This window comes from Pezoporus flaviventris, unplaced genomic scaffold (genome assembly GCF_033815535.1).
Source record: "Pezoporus flaviventris isolate CSIRO_AGI_PZ_B2104156 unplaced genomic scaffold, CSIRO_AGI_Pfla_v1 ptg000025l, whole genome shotgun sequence".
Lineage (NCBI taxonomy): Eukaryota > Metazoa > Chordata > Aves > Psittaciformes > Psittacidae > Pezoporus > Pezoporus flaviventris.
In genome coordinates, this window is record NW_026892573.1 from 33324006 (window position 1) to 33340911 (window position 16906).

Sequence of the window (16906 nt, forward strand, 5' to 3'; positions counted from 1 at the left end):
ATGGCAAACCTCTTCTCTTTGGAAACCTGTGAAAACGAGAAGAAATGAGGTTGCTTTTTGTTCTCCACTTCTTTTGTGCTTCTTAATGTGCAAAAAAGCCATGCCTGGGGCAAAGACCTGTTGCAAAACCTCTGGTGGGCAGGAGGCAAAGAAAATGAGATGGAAATTGCAGACTGAATGAAATAGAAGTGGAATGATATTCCAAATTTTCCTGAAAGTGTTATCAAACTCTTTCAATTTCAAGCTTGGCGTTATACCTTTGACAGGCAAATTTGGATATTACACTGAGGTGCAGAAGAATCACTATAAATCATTGCCCATCCCATCCCACCGTGGGCAGCCAGGTCAAACACCTAACCTTTTCCTCTTCTTCCTCTCAGCTGCTCCTTATATTCCATTGCATCCCTGCCAATCATGCAGAAATGATGAATTTGAAGCAGCAGGCTCATAAATTCTGAGGCTGGCTTAGAAATCATGAATGGACTCTGTGTTCTTTTCCTTTGACTCCCTGGTTTTGGCACACTTAGGCACAAGGGACAGAGAAATGGAAGCCCAGATGCTCAGCTCCTGGAACTGGAGCTTGAAGAAAAAGTCATAAACATCTTGACCTGCACAATGAAGTCATAAGAGTTGGCAACTTTCTGGACTTCATGCTTCAAAAGTCCTGGTTCTTCTCTCATTAACTTACATTATCTAGTTTGGCTTCATTGGAAGGGAAAGAGAGGAAAGGAAGGTCCTTTCCCCCACCATAAGCATCCTTCTTGCTGTGCTCCTTGACAGTTTTGATGGTGGCTGCTTCTTCTACCTTGCTTTGGGATGCTGGAGGGCTCTGGATCAGTGTTGTTTAGAAGATAGTGGATCAATTGACAAAGCTCACCTGTTCAGGTGTGATGGGTGATACTGGACTAAAGCACCCAAATTGCTCTTGCTCCTCCAGGTCTCTTGATACTTTGCACCTTTCTGTGGCAGGTTGCTGTCCCTAGTTTGGAAGAAGAATGGATACCACTGGGCTCTGAGCTGAATTACATCATCTGGGATAACTAAAACAATACTCCAAAAAAGCACTCGTCATGTTCCCATGATAGAGCAGGGTGAGATTTACATTAGATGACGAGATGGCTCTGCAATGCCAAAGGCCCAGAGCCACTCAGTATTAACTCGCCTTTGCTTCCATGAGTGCATTTGGCTTCAGTGGAAATCAAGAGCTGAAATGCCTTCCTGGAGGTGGGCCAAGACTGCTATTTTTTCACGATCCCCTCTTGCTTGTCCCTGTAGAACTATAGGATTGCCGGGGGGCGAAGGGGGAGACAACGCATTTTCTTGTCACTGATGAAAAAGGAAATTGTTTTAACTGGGCACAGAGAAAAAGAAAACTCTTTTCTCCCTGTGGTAGCAATAAAATGTTCTCAGGCATTTCCTCATTGATACTGCAGCATCAAGCAAGCATCAGTGGGGCTCCGCGGGTTCATAACCCAACAGCATTTGGCGTCACGCAGGTTCTGTGGATCTCTTCCAGGTTTTTGCTACCACAAAGAGTCAGATTCCCGACCCAGCTTCAAGGGATGGTGATTAAGGGAAGTATTTCCTAAAAGAGAATATATATTTTACACCTTTTTTGCTATAACTTAGCAGATCAACTAATTCCCCCACCCAGTTCTTGTGCATCACTGTTCATACATGCCTCGTACCAGCTGGTACATAAGTAGCTGATCAATGTACATTCTCGTTACTTGAACTAATGTTTCTTTATGCAATGAGGGTCCCTAATATGTTGCATGTGGTTTCCATTTGGGGCTTTTTGGGATCTTTTCCAGGAAGTTTCAGGTCATTACCTCAAACCTTCCTCAGCTGAAAACGGATTGAGGTAATAACCCACAATATCCTGGAGGAGGGTGGAAAATAACAAAGAAAGGAAAAGAGAGAAAGAAAAATTCCTATAATGCATTGAAGACAAGAGAATGAAAATTGCATGCAGGATAGATAGAAGGAATGTGGCCTTTGGCCCTCCAGCAAAGGTGTCATAAAATGCTGGATTGAAGCAATATGTCAAAACGCAAGATCTTGGGCAAGCAAAACAAACTGCACAAACCCCAAACCACTGGGACCACCGCAAAGTGGTCGGCCTGATCCCCAGCCCCTGCTCGTCTTTCACCTACCAGAGCTGAACGTTAATTAGTTAAGAGGTTTCCTTGGAATTCATTGGAATAATGACTGGATTCTTTTAAGATGAAAGAGAAGCAGAATGCGCCGTGTGCTAAGAAACCGCTTGAAAAGCTTCTGGTGTGATGGGGCTGGCTCAGAAAGATCACAACGAATCACTAGCACAGGAAGGCCAGTTTGAAGTTTAACTTATCTGAGTTCATTCTCCATCACAGCTGACACTATACCTCACTCTATTCACTCCTTTTTCCTCTCTCCATCTGGAAATTGCCTTGACTACAGGAAGTACCATTTACATCCACTTTGTGTTTTCTGGTTGGGAGCCAGGTATCTACCGACTAAGCTAACTGACCCCAGGCTTGGGCCACAATTGTTCAGCACCTACAGACCTTTCTGAGGAGGGGAAATACTGCCTTGCATGGCCTTGGAGGGGGTGTGTGTGTTTTTATAGCCCCAACACAAGCAAATGACTTTAAAATTGTGCTTTTCCAAAGGACTGAACGCTAAATGATCTTCCTGTTTTCCCCTGGGGTTAGGGGTGCTCAGAGATTTTGATGACCAACAGTGGGTGCAATGGGTATTTTGTGAAGCTTTAACTCAAAAACTGTCTGCAAAGCTCTTTCAGGTTGGATCTGAACTGATCTATTCAAAATGGTAGAGAATGAAGCCTCCCTGCATGGAAAACTATTGGTGGCACTGTGGGTGGAAAAGACTGCATCGAAGCAGCTTTGGAAGTGGCTGAAACTACTGATTCTGCCAAAGGATGGATGGAGCTGTCCTCCTTTGTTTCCTTGTTTTCGTGTTGCTAGCCTGATGGAGTGAAAATGATTCCTTTTACTTGAAAGGATGGGGTTAGCTGGATGGATGTTGAGGGACATGACAGGAGTTCTTAAATCCCCCTCAATTCATCTACAGCTGGTGTCCTCCAAGCGTTCATTAAAGCATTAAAGCAACACCATGTCAACAGGTAGAGGTGAGGATTGATTTTTACCCTGCAAATCTCATATTTCCAAAGCATCAAGCTGGCTCTGGGTATCTACATCAGAAGCCTTTCTGGAGACCTTGTTTTCAGTAGGTATTGAATAACCCATGTTAGAAGCAGGTCCCTCATTGCCTGCCCCCTCCACCAGTCAAAATTCAGTTTGAAGCCCTTTTTCTGTTTTTGTAAAGCAAATATCACATAACAGCCAAGCACTGCTCTTTCATCTGCGGCTCTGAAGTGATGGGAAGTGAGGGACTGAACTTGAAAGCACTGGGGATCTACACACTGCTAAATGTTTGAAAAGATGCCTCTCCCTTCTCCACTCCTAGTCCAAACCATCTTTACAGCTAATATATTTTCTTAACATCCACAAGTAGCTGCTATAGCATTCCTGTGCATCAAGGACCAATATCTTGGAGCTTTCTGAGACCTGAGACAAAAGACAATGTTTTGTATCCAAGGACAGCACACATTTCCTTTCTCTTCTTGTTCCTCCTGTATTTTAAGGTGCTTGTGTGTGTCATCACCTGCCAGTACTGTCCAGCACAGCCATCCAAAAAGCCATGAGCCCACCCTAGGAAGTAATGAAATCAACACGAGATTCAGGAGGTGCTTCTGGGACAAGACACATCTTGCTTTTGCTTTGTCTTCTGGTTTCTACGGAGCATCAACTGACTCCAGACTGATTTTGTACCTCTGGCATTTGGACTGCTTAGACATCCATTTCCATTTGTGATGAGTGATTCCTACAACCAGTTGCATTGATGATGCCTCCAGGAGATCTCCTATTGACAGAGAATCTTTTAAATCACTCCTTGCTTCTCATTTAAGTCTCATTTCTCCAGAAATTAAGCTCTTTATTCTCTTTAAATGCAAGATTGTATTTCAGGACATCTCTCCACTTGCTCATCATGGGCTTTAGGAATACTCCAGAATAGCATTGAATCCACACATAAAAACATACTGAGAACAGCTAAAATCATTTTCCAGATTGAGCACTGTGCTTGGTAGATTTGAAAAGAAAAAGAATATTTGGAGGGTGTGGGATATTCTATATTTTGGACCAAAAGGAGAAGGTTTCTCTGTTGTGTGATGCATGCTCTTAGAAATTAAAAAAAGAAGCCTCTATCTGGTTCTGGATCCTTTCAGCAATTGTAATCAAATCCACATGCTTTTGACTACAATCTGAATCCAGAAACATGCCAAAAAGCCTGCAGACAAACCAGTTTTTGATTAATAAACAGTTTTAGATCATAGTGTAACTCCAGGAGGGAATATTAGCTCATCTGACCTGTATATTGTAGGCTTTTTAATGGTACCCAGTTATCTGTATATTAAGCCCAGCAATTTGTGTTTGACTGCAGCTCATCCTCAGTAAAGAAACCTGTCTGTTTTCAAAGACACAAGACACATCTTCCACTTCCTTTGGTGTCTTTTTCCAGCACTAATTGCACTGACTTCCACACGTCCATGCTTTATAATCTGAATTTGTCATGCCTTGTCTATGAGACATGCTCACATTAGCTTTGCTCTTTCTCCACTGCATGAGAGCCCACTTCTGTTCTACTCTACAAGATGCCTTACATGGAAATCAAGTCACACTTCAGTTAGTCTCTTGATGGCTAAGCAGATTGAGTAGTTGAATTTCTCACTATATGATATTTCCATTTTATCTTGTTTTTTCAGCATCATAAATTCTCTGCTAACTCCAACCACCTCTAGAAGTTGGACATCTACACTACGTAAGTTTTCCAGCTCCTTTTTGGGTGATGGGTTCATCTCCAAATGGGATGATTTTTGTCTGTCTATGTTTAGTAGTGCAAGTCAACACATTTGCCTGCTATATGACTAAAGTCTGTTGGGATAAAACCTCACTCCTGAGGCTTGGAGAAATGCCCTGCAGGCCTGAAAAGAGCAGGTAATGAAGAAAATGCTTTGTAGTGAGAGGTTTAAACCTGGTCTGGTGATGATCCTACTTATTTGCTGTTCAATAAAGAAAAGCCTGCAAAGCTCAAACAAGTCATCTCCCCATTCTTGCTCACCAGCACCTTTCCTGTTCCTCAGATGGAAAGGAGCAAAGCTGAACCAGAGATATGAAACCTTTCTCTTCCAGTCTGAGTTACTTCAAAAGTGACTATCAGAATAATGCCCCCAGAAAGAGGAAATAATTTCTCCTCTCTTCCACTTCTTCACTCATCCTCTTTCTCCTCTGCACCCTTTTCCAATTTGCTTGACAGACAACAGATTTGACAGAAACGACCACAAAGGCTCACACTACCTTTGTTGAAAACCCCAGATCTTCAGACAACCAGAATCAGTCCTGAACCCGATATAATCAGAACTGCAAGCCCCAGAAGTGCCTCACTCTTGCCTAGGCAGACCTTTCCTCATGAACAAGGCAGCTTTGAGATGAGGTAATGTCTGAGGACCAGTTCTGTTGGGTTTGTGTAGTGAGGTTTTGGTAGCAAGTCATTACAAGGGTGGGTTCTGTGAGAAGCTGCTAGAAGCTTCCCCCATGTCCAATAGAGCCAATGTGAGATGGACCCACATCTGGCCAACGCCATCAGTGATGGCTGCAACGCCTATGGGAGAACATGTTTAGGAAGGGGAAAGAGTGGAGGACTGTATCCTGTGGGAATGACCCCACACTGGAGCAGAGGAAGACTGAGGAGTCCTCCCTTGAGGAGGAAGGAGAAGCAGAGATGTGTGATGAACTGACCACAAACCCCATTGCTATTGGGTGGGAGGAGGTGTAGAATTCAGGAGTGAAGCTGAGTCTGGGAAGAAGGGAGGGGTGGAGGAAAGTGTTTTAAGCTTTGGTTAAAAGCTTTACTTGTCATTGTCCTATTCTGATGTGATTGGCAATAAATGAAACTCATTTCCCCTAAATTCCCCAGTTTTCCATGATGGAAATTAGTGAATGATCTCTCCATGCCCTTTATTTTGACCCACAGGCCTTTCATTGTCTCCTCTCTCCCCTGTCCGGTTGAAGAGGGGAGAGATAGAGTAGCTACTGTGGGCACTTGACATAAGCACAAAGTGGTTGCTTCTTGACCAGGAGAGTCTTTGTGAAGAGAAGTATTGGAGCACCACAGCTCCCAGTGACCTTCTCCAGTCCTTATGGCCCAAACACTGTGTGCTGAGAGCTACCCAGTGGTTTTGGTGCATCCACAAAGGTCACCTGCTGACATCTAACAGCCTATATATAAGCAATGGGGAGATATGGGGCTTTCCAAACTCATGATCCTGACGAACATGCCTTCTGGGGTATCCCTAGTACATGACCCTGAAGGGGTATCATTCTTCAGTCCTTCCTTTGCAAACTCAGCCCTTTGTAAGGAGACCCCTGAAACCAGTTCAGGTTCCCCCTACACTGAGAGGACCTATCCATCTGCCTTCACTCATCTTAAAGCACTCTTAAGCAATGTGTTTCCCTTCGTGGTCTGTGTAACACAGTATTATTTCCTTCTTCATGTGTTTCTGCTCCTTCCCTGGTGTATCCCTTTATTTGTTTATTGAATTATCGTTTGAACTTGCTTCTGCTTCTTTTCAGAGACCTCCAAATTATTCTTCCTATGCTAATCTTCACCTTCCTTTCAGGCCCCACGTTGGCCTGTGCTGCCCTTTAAGCCTACTGAGGCTTAACAACGATGGATTGAAATTGCAAACTCTTCCAACTCTTCCTAGTTTTCTGCAGTAAAATTCTCCATGCATTTTAAGATCACAATCACAATTCCTTTGGGCGTTTTACGTTCCCTCCGAGTCAGCTGAGCAGAGGTCATGAACATTTAGTATTGCCTCTTCCAGTGTTTCATTCCTCCCATGCTTTGCTAATCCAGCAGAGTTGTGATCCTTTCTCTGAGATGGTCTGCCTTCAGATCATCCCTTTTGCTCTTATCTACAGCTTTAGACCAGACCTTGGCTATTACCCAAGTGGCACCACGCACAACTGCTTCTACGTCAACACACCCTTGCTAGCAATCAGCACCCTCTCTTGCTCTCCTCTGAGTTTAAATTGATTTAAGTCATTCAACTTTCAGTTTTCTCTTATACTTCCTGTCATCTGAGTGCCATTTTCTTTTATGACTACAGTCTCAGAGGAGACCAGAAATAGCCCATAAACCATCATTTTTGGCACTTTGGTACTTCCTTCGATCCAAGTCCCTGGCAAACAATATAATTCAAGCTTCAGCATGAATGTCCAGTCCACTTACATCAAATAGAGTTTGCTGCAACATGAACTAACTTTCTGCTGTGGATATTTCAATCCTATGTGCTGTGACAGGAGCTGGCAGAAGTTATCTGTATCATTTAATATTTATAACGCTGCATTGGCCTGAAGTTCCTGCTAGGACCCATCCATATGGATGTTTTGCAAACTTGAGCTGATGTGAAGCCTGCTGAACTCGGAGTCTTCCAGTGACATCCAATGCCAGTTCCATAGATGCTAAAAAGCACGATAACAGATCTGGGCAGGGGATGCACAGGTATAGGTGCCTTTTCTTTCACTGGTCCCTTTCATTTGCACAAGAGAACAAATATTTAGCTGGTAGCATCCCATCTAACATTGTACTTTGCTCTTGAAGGTCACCAGCTTTACATCTTCATTCCGCTATGAACACTGCAGTACCAGCTTAGAGTAAGAGCTGCTGAATCTGGTAGCCTGATAAGGATGAGACTGCTGTAATTCCATGTCCCCATGGTCCCCACATCCAGCACTGCCACATATACACAGTACATATGAGTCTACCTACATAAACATTTCTGTCTTCCTCTGAGGAACTACAGCCCTGACAGTTGACCTTGGTAACATTGAAGTTACGGAGCAGAACATCTTGAGTGCCATCATGTGGCATGTACAAGGCAACCAGGTGATCAAGCCCAGTCACCATGAGTTTATGAAAGAAGGTCCTGCTTGACTAACCTGATCTTCTAGGACAAGGTGACCCACTTAGCGGATGAGGGAATGATGTTGTCTACCTGGGCTTCAGTAAAACCTATGGTCTGAGTGGTTTCACATAAGGACTATGGGTTTCATATCAGGACCATGAGTGTCGCAGCAGGAACATGGGCTCATCCTCCTCTTTATGGGAGTAACAAACAACATCAGGGTTGACCTGATGGTGGTCCTGCATTTCCTCCCCCTGTGATGGTTCATCTGCTTCTCTGAGCCTGAAAAGATGAGCTTTTAATTGCACAGGCTAAGAGATGAATGTGACAGGCATGTTGGTCACTGTTGGACCATGTAGAAGTTCACGTATGTGAACAGAAGCAGGAAAACCTACCTATGGTCTAGTGTGATGTGTCCCTTGCCTATGGCAGGGGGTTGGAACTGGATGACCTTAAGGTCCTTTCCAACCCAAACCATTCCATGACGCTATGTGGGGCAGTTTAAAACAACCAGGACTGCGAGGTGGCCCTGGGAAGCAAAGCTGTGGGTAGAGTTTGCAGCCAACAGTGCCCTCACCCTCCTGTCAGTGGTGCCAATCCCTATCGCATGTCTGGCAGCCGCAATCACACAAATGAGGTTTCTGCACATAAAACAAGCCAAGCCAGAGATCCCCTCTCTTGATAAAACCCCCAAACAAACAAAGCAACAAATCAAGGGAAAGAATTTTCTGGAACAGCAAAAAAGCAGGATCTCAGTTTTGTCCTGAAACTGAAATTTCCAGCCTTGGAAAAATCCAACAGAAACAGAAAAATTCCTTTAACCTTTGCAAAAATATGTTCCCTTTTGCCAGTAAAAGCCATTCCTTTGCAGCACCATTTGGATAATTTGCCTCTACATGTTGTTCATCTGTCACCTCATAGGCTTCAGATTTTGCTGTGTTTTCAGCGCTGGTCTGTATATACGGAAAGGAGTGGGGGGAGAAAAAGGAGGCACAGATTTTGGCAGGAATCCCTGCCTGGAATGAATATAAAACCTTGTTTTATTTAAGTGATCTGGTTGTGAGAGAGAGAGAGAAGGGAAACAAATAAAGATAGGTTTTTTTAAGAGCGAGTGTGAAAGAAATTCCCCAGAGAGACAAATAAAGGACTTTTTTATTGCTAATAACACATGTTCTAGCTGGAGCTTTGCACGTTGTTAACCCACCTTGAAACCGGTGGGTTTAGTTGTTGGTTTGGGTTTGGTTTGGTGGGGTTTTGCTTGAAATCTCTCTCCTGGCTTTGAATTGTTGCAGCAAGGAGGGAAAGATAATCAAAACCCCCAAAACCCAATGCACACCCCCTAAAACCCCATGTCCCTTCTTGCTGCTTGTTTGGATGAGGGGGTGATTTCATTCTGTCCCCTTGTTACATTACTACATCTCCCAGCTGGACTGGGGGGGCCTTATGTCAGCTTGTGCATGTGTATTTGGGATGTGGTGGGATGGGATGGGATGGGATGGGATGGGATGGGATGGGATGGGATGGGATGGGATGGGATGGGATGGGATGGGATGGATGAATGAATGGTTTCAGCAGCTGTCATCTTGGTGGTTACCATTTGCTTGACCTGGGTGGATTTAATCACATAGAGCAAAGCAAAATGGGCTTTTATGAAAGAGGGAAATAAAATTGCAAAGGAAATAAAAAGGAAAGGTCAAATAGATTCTGGCATTAACTCCGCTCCCTGTTTGCATTTACCAACACATAGCACATAATGCATCAGTTTGAGACAGGGATGTACATAAACCTATATTTGAGCATGCCCTTGACCAAGGAAGAACCATAGCGCATGGCTAAATGGTTTCTCAACATGGCCCAAATGCTCATGACCTATTTTGAGCGCAGCATTGTGGGATGTGATCATGGAAGTGCGGTCAGCTGAGAGCCCTCAGATGCAGACCAAATGGATTTCCAATATTAGACAAAGAAAGAAATTAAAGCTCTGCCTCCCTTCTTGTGGTAGGATCTTCAGCATCATGGTTCTGGGAAGTGATTCGTTGTGCAGATGGGAGTCAAATGGTAAAAAAGAAGTTTCCTGTATTAGTGTTCTCCACTTTCGAAACTGCAGTCTTTGAACAGGACGTTACCAGTCCCTTCCCACAATGGACATAAGGTCTTCACCCAAAGCTGTCCTCACAAAGCACCTCTGCACCTCCTAGAGCACAGCCAGGCTCTACCTCTGGCACTGACTCCCATCTTCCTCCCTCCATGCCTATGTCCTCTTCGGATGGCATCCTTCTCACCCATGGTGATCCCAGGTTTCAAACCCTGCTCTCAGCCCACTCTGCCATCCGCTGACAATCTCCTTGTTGAACATACAGGTGCCCCTATACAATCTATAAGGTTCCATAATGGGACCTGCTTTCACCCATAGAATTATTGAATAGTTTGGGTTGGAAAGGACCTTAAGATCATCCAGTTCCAATCCCCCTGCCATGGCCAGGGACACCCCACACTAAACCATGGCACCCAAGGCTCTGTCCAACCTGGCCTTGAACACCGCCAGGGATGGAACATTCACAACCTCCCTGGGCAACCCATTCCAGTGCCTCAGCACCCTCACAGTAAAGAACTCCTTCCTTAGATCCAATCTAAACTTTCCCTGTTTCAGTTTTAACCCATTACCCCTTGTCCTATCACTACAGTCCATCCTGGAAGCAACTCCTACCTTCTGTTTTCCCAGGAATGAGCACCTCAAGTGTCACCCAGAAGGACGTGTGCCTCTGTTTGGACAAGTGGATGCTATTGCCTTTGCCCATTTACCCAAAAACTCCCACAAGGTCAGTCCAAGGCGAGCCATGCAGCTGATGGACTCCAGGAGCCATATTCATTGCTCAGAGCAGGAAGGTTGAGATCAATATGCAGGAGTTTCAGTGCTTTTCTAACCCATACTCCTTCCCCCTAAACCTGTTTGAGCTCTACCCTATACTACTTCACATCCTTCAATCCCGCTTTTCCCAGCTCCACAAGGATTTCCCTGAGCAGGAGCTGCCAAACCAGGACGGTGTCTCTGTGATGAAGTCAAACATCTGGGAGAGCATGAAGGGAAGAGGCTGCCAAATTCTCCCTCTTGTGATTTGAAGGAGACTTGGCCTTCTCCCTACCATAACCCAGAGCTTTCTCTGGGTGGTGAAAGTAACAGCAGGCATTCAGACAGGGCCCTGTCCTCTTTTACCCCAAAGGTACCCCGAACTCTCAACACTCTGCAGTCAGGTTGAGGTTGAAATCACAGAAAAGCTGAGCCCAGAGGTATCCAGTTCTTGTATAGACCACCAAAGACCTGGGCTACATGAAGAACAGTGACACTGATGTGCTGCCTTGCGGGTCCCCATCCAGACATGCTGTATCCCCCAGCCGTGGCCAAGAAGAAGACACTGTCCCACCATGTTTCCCAACCCACGTCCTGAGACATTTCTGTCTCACATAGAAACATAGAACCATAGAAAGGTTTGGGTTGGAAAGGACCTTAAGAACATCCAGTTCCAACCCCCTGCCATGGGCAGGGACACCTCACACTAAACCATGGCACCCAAGGCTCTGTCCAGCCTTTCCTTGAACACTGCCAGGGATGGAGCATTCACCACTTCTTTGGGCACCCTGTGCCAGCACCTCAGCACCATCAGGGAACAATTTCTTCCTTATATCCAACCTGAACTTCCCCTGTTTTAGTTTGAACCCATTCCCTCTTGTCCTATCGCTACATGCTGGACATGGAGTTACCAATGAGGTTTTAGGATATAGGAACACAAGGCAGAAAGGAATTTCTTCCCAAGAAGGAAAGGGAGAGGAACATGTCCATCAGCCTCTCAACTCAGCTCTCCATGCCACACAGCAGGAGACCAAAGAGGACATGGTGTAGCCTGTCTCCCACTTCACACAACCAGGTGTTCTAACATGGGAAAGCCACTCCTTCATGCCATTTTTGTAAGCAAAACCTTTCACCCTCCCATCAAACACCACCCCATAAAGGTACCAAGAGCTAGAAGCAGGCAGAGGGAGATTTTAACCCAACCCACCACCAAATAGCTCAGTCCTTAAACTGAAGAAGGGACTTTGGTTAATTGCATTGCCCCTCAGCCATTCATCTACAAGGGGATTTCTCACTTAACCTGGTGGCTTATTCTGGGGTCTGAGTGATTGTTTGTGGCATTTTGCCCATTGAGCTCATTGCAAATGGCTTTCTGGAGAGGCAAAAGTCAGGGAGAAAAATCATTCCTCTCCATTTCTCAGCAGGAAAAGCGAGATGATCAATGGACAAACCTCTGCAGTGTTCTGTCAGGCTGGCTGGGGGTCAGCAGCCCCAGAGGATGCAGCACAGCTACTGTCTTGCTATGCCTTCATTTTCTCCCTCCAGTCAACGGCAGACGAAACACAGGGCTTCTCAAGCTGACATCCAGCCAAAGGGCTGTTTCTTCCACTGCTGGAAAGGCTCTGACTACATCAAGAGCCATAGGTTAACCTTAGACATTGTTAAACACCTCAAAACCCTAATACATCAGGACCCAAGAGTCTTAAGATAATGGCCATCCATGTCTCAGGGTTAACCCTTCCATACTACTACTACTACTACTACTACTACTACTACTACTACTACTACTACTACTACTACTGCTACTACTACGACCACTGAATTGCACTCTGAGTTTATGGCAGCAAACCAAGTTACCTTTCATCTTTCTGAACTGTTCATGTCACTTTTCATCTGTCCCAGCTGCAAAATGAAGTGTGACAAATCAAGTCATGTGTTTTAAGCCACGAATGGGTGCTCAAGTAAAACAATACCTTCTCCATTGCCCTCATCCTGCATGAGACACCCCTATGGGAGCTCCTTCTCATCATGGCTTGCACCACTCAAGACAGGATTGCTTGTCTTTGCAGTCATGAGCTGTAGGTCATCACTGCCTGAACTAGAAGTTTCCCTTTTGGTCCATAAATGCAAGCCAAAAAAGTAACCCCTTTCTTAAGATCTCCTGTGTAACTCTTCACTGTGATCCCATGGGAGAGACAAGCGTAACTGTCCTACATTCAGCTCTGGGGCCCCAAACAGAAGAAGGACTTGGAGCTGTTGGAGCGAGTCCAGAGGAGGCCATGGAGATGCTGCGAGGGCTGGAGCAGCTCTGCTCTGGAGCCAGGCTGAGAGAGCTGGGCTGGGGCAGCCTGGAGAAGAGAAGGCTCCTGAAGGGGAGACCTGAGAGCAGCTCCAGTGCCTAAAGGGGCTGCAGGAAAGCTGGAGAGGGGCTTGGGACAAGGACCTGTACGTACAGGCCAAGGGGAATGGCTTTAACCTGCCCGAGGGGAGACTGAGCTGAGCTCTTAGGCAGAAGCTCTTCCCTGTGAGGGTGCTGAGGCACTGGCACAGGGTGCCCAGAGAAGCTGTGGCTGCCCCATCCCTGGCAGTGTTCAAGGCCAGGTTGGACACAGGGGCTTGGAGCAAGCTGCTCTAGTGGAAGCTTCAAGGTCCCTTCCAGCCCAAACCAGTCTGGGATTCTGTGAAACTGATGCAGAAAAGGTAAAGAAAGCTAAACAAATCCTTGGAAATGCTCTGGGGTACTTAGTTCCTTTTATTTCATTACAAATGAAACCTGCTGGTTACTCAGCTCCTTTGAAGTTTAAGCTATGTCATTGGGGGGGTCCTACCTCTTAAGCTGCCATCTTTGAACATTCGTGCTTCATCGACACATCCACGGCTGAACAGGGAACTGTCAGAGCAATCAGGAGCTCCTGACTCCCACATCATGGTGTGCAGATCAGAGCATCCTGCATCCATTCTGCAGCCAAAGCAGCACCTCCTTCCCAGCTGTCCACCCTCTGCAAGGCAATGGGAATCACTTGTAAATCTGAGCCTTGCGTTTGGCCTGACACCCATTGAACCCATTGAGTGCTGACTCCAACACACACTCTTATGACTGGAAAGACAACTTTTCTAACCATCTCCAGTGAGGACACTGGTGAAAGTGAAACTCAATACAAAGCAGATGCTGCTCATACCCAAATCCCCCAGATGATATTATCTCATCTCACAGCCAGTAGCTTTTATTTGTTGGTGATGCTCCTGTGTTCTTTTCCTTTCCTTCCTTTTCCCTGTAGATCAATAACCATGTCTTATCCCTGTTTTCTCTTAGATAGAAGCCAGTTACCTGACTTCAGACACAAAATGTGTATTTCCATCCTCACCTTTTCCCTCTCTTCCTTCTTGCTTGCAGTCATCCTCCAGCAGTTTGGCTACTGCGTTTTCTGATCTCCTTATACCGTTGTGGCAATAATGATGCTCCTGTCCCTGCATCCACCATGATTAAAATACAGAAGTGAGTTTAGAAACTTAAATAGCAAATACATCGGGAACTTGGGGTGTTATATTAGTGACTTAATGTCTTGAAGGTGAATTTGGTGAGTTTTTGAAGGCTATTTACCTGTGCACTTGAACTTTGGCTTTCTTCCTCTCTTCATGTCTCCCAGGCATAGATATCACCTCATAAACATCTCACACCACAGCAAAGATTTCTTTTCATACAGCAAAACACCCGGAAGACACGTGTGACCTCACACCTCGCTTTCAGCAGGGATATTCATGCAATCAAGTTTTCATGCAGACCAAAGCAGGCATAAGGATAGCATTTAATGAAGAGCATCACATATACAACCTCTTAGACCATCTTGTTATCATGCCCAGCTAAATCACTGGGCTCTGGTCCCTTGGCAGTAGATGCTGAGATGCTGGGAATTTCCTAGGAATTTCCTGGGAATTTGAAGTTGGGCAGCCAGGCATCCCATCACCTGGGTCTGCAGTGTTTCCAGTCATCTCAGACCTTGTGCTTTGCCTCACGCTTTCAAGCCTGATTTCAAAAGTTTTGGTACCATTCTTTGGCCCAAACCATCCTAATATAAAGAGGGAGGGAAATATCTTTTCTCTCCCCAAAGAGTGAGATCTTTGGGATTTTGGCCAGCAGCTCAGGGAGGGGATCCTGCCCCTCTGCTGCGTGAAGGGGAGAACCCCCCTGCAGCCCTGATCCAGCTCTGGGGCAGCAGCACAAGAGGGACGTGGAGCTGTTGGAGCGAAGCCAGAGGAGGCCATGGAGCTGCTGCGAGGGCTGGAGCAGCTCTGCTCTGGAGTCAGGCTGAGAGAGCTGGGCTGGGTCAGCCTGGAGAAGAGAAGGCTCCTGAAGGGGAGACCTGAGAGCAGCTCCAGTGCCTGAAGGGGCTGCAGGAAAGCTGGAGAGGGGCTTGGGACAAGGGTCTGTAGGGACAGGACAAGGGGCTATGGGTTTAAACTTAAACAAGGGAGATTTAGATTGGATATTAGAAACCTGCTAGGTTTCTAAAGGAGCTGGATGAGCTTCAAGGTCCCTTCCAACCCATACAGTTATATGATGCAGTGATTCTATGATGTGTGCCACCTTTGGAAGCTCTGGAGTTCTGGTTAAAGCCCAGGGAGCACCCTAAACATGCAATCACTCGGGGGGGTATGGCATTGTGAACAAGAGGAGGTTCACTAGGACCAGTCCTGCACTTCAAAGAAGCACCCATCCAGACCAGTTCAAGATGCAGATGGGAAATGACTGTATTATGTGCAGAGCAGAGGATGCTCAGTGCCCATGGGCACTGCATTTTGCCAGCTTGCTTAGGTAGGGTCATGATAGACTCAGGTTAAAACCTGGGTTGAAAATCATTCCATCAGGAAGTCTTTAGTGAATAACAACTTGTAGGGAATGGAAGGAGCCATTTCCAGCTACAAGTTCATGCAGAGAAACTGAGACCCAAAATATCTCAGTGTGGGGAGAAGGGTGCATCACCTTTTATCGGTATTCACAGCTGATTAATTGATTGAATGCTGAGGATATCCCACTTGACTTTGAACTTTTCTTTGTCTTATCTACGCATCCAGTGCCTGCCAAAGGGGCATTTTTGTCTAACAGGGTTGCTGCTATGGGGGTCACATCTTACAAGCGATGGCCAGAGGTGTTGATTGAAGAGACACAGCACGAGGTCCATGCCAGGAGGTTATCATCTGCTGCTGACACTGCCCCTGCAAGGCTTGTGCTCAAACCTTCCCCATCACCCACCAGACCTCTGCACTTCCCAGAATTACTGATGACTTCCCATATTTGCAATTGATTTGCCAACAATTTGCTCTTGCTCCAAACAAGCACAAACGAAAGGAGGAACCAAAGTTCAGCCTGGATAGGCCATAAACCTGCTTCCACCAAAGGCAAACCTGTCCCACAGGAATACCATTGTCCAGAGGAGGATGACTGATGAAAACTGAAATCTCCCTGGAGAACCCCTCCAAGTTTCTTTTTTATGCCCTTATCTTGGAATTAAAGGTGCTGTCTCACCCTGCGCTTGGTCTCCCATAGATGAGCCTTTCTTCCAGACCCACGTTAAGCTGCTCTTGGAGAATCCATCCCAGTGTTTCCTATATGCCCCTCCTTTCTCAGGCTGTAACACAGAAAAGGTGTGTGTGTGTGTGGAGGTTTCCCATCAAAATATCCTCTGTCAAATGCACTTCACATGTAACGCTGCTGACACAAATCAGGGCTGGAGGAATGTCATTGAAGTCAATCCTTTTGTTTGGAAGGGGAAATCCAATAAATTCTCTGGCAGCTGGGTTTGGCCTTCAAGGATAGGGTGTTTTTTTCTATCTTTGCTTGTAATATCAGGCATTCTTCCAGCCCCATTCATGTCTAATGGCAATTTCTTCCTTTTACACCTTTTTCTGCCCCTTTCATGTTTTCTTTTGGAGGCAAACACTAGCAAACAAACAACAAAAAAAAGCTCCACAAAAAATCCTTTGGAACGTAATTGATGGACCCAAATGATTTAATTTGGCCTGGAAGC

At 45.7% G+C, this 16906-nt stretch overlaps 1 long non-coding RNA gene across 1 annotated transcript in view; it reads left to right on the plus strand.

Moving 5' to 3' along the window:
* The window catches only part of LOC133271728 (uncharacterized), a 38280-nt gene extending 21674 nt beyond the window's left edge, over positions 1-16606 (plus strand). Inside the window, exons 2-3 of the long non-coding RNA XR_009744225.1 lie at positions 14275-14376; positions 15954-16606. This is a non-coding gene — a long non-coding RNA (uncharacterized LOC133271728). The remainder of the gene's footprint in view (positions 1-14274; positions 14377-15953) is intronic.
* The last annotated feature ends 300 nt before the right edge of the window (positions 16607-16906 follow it).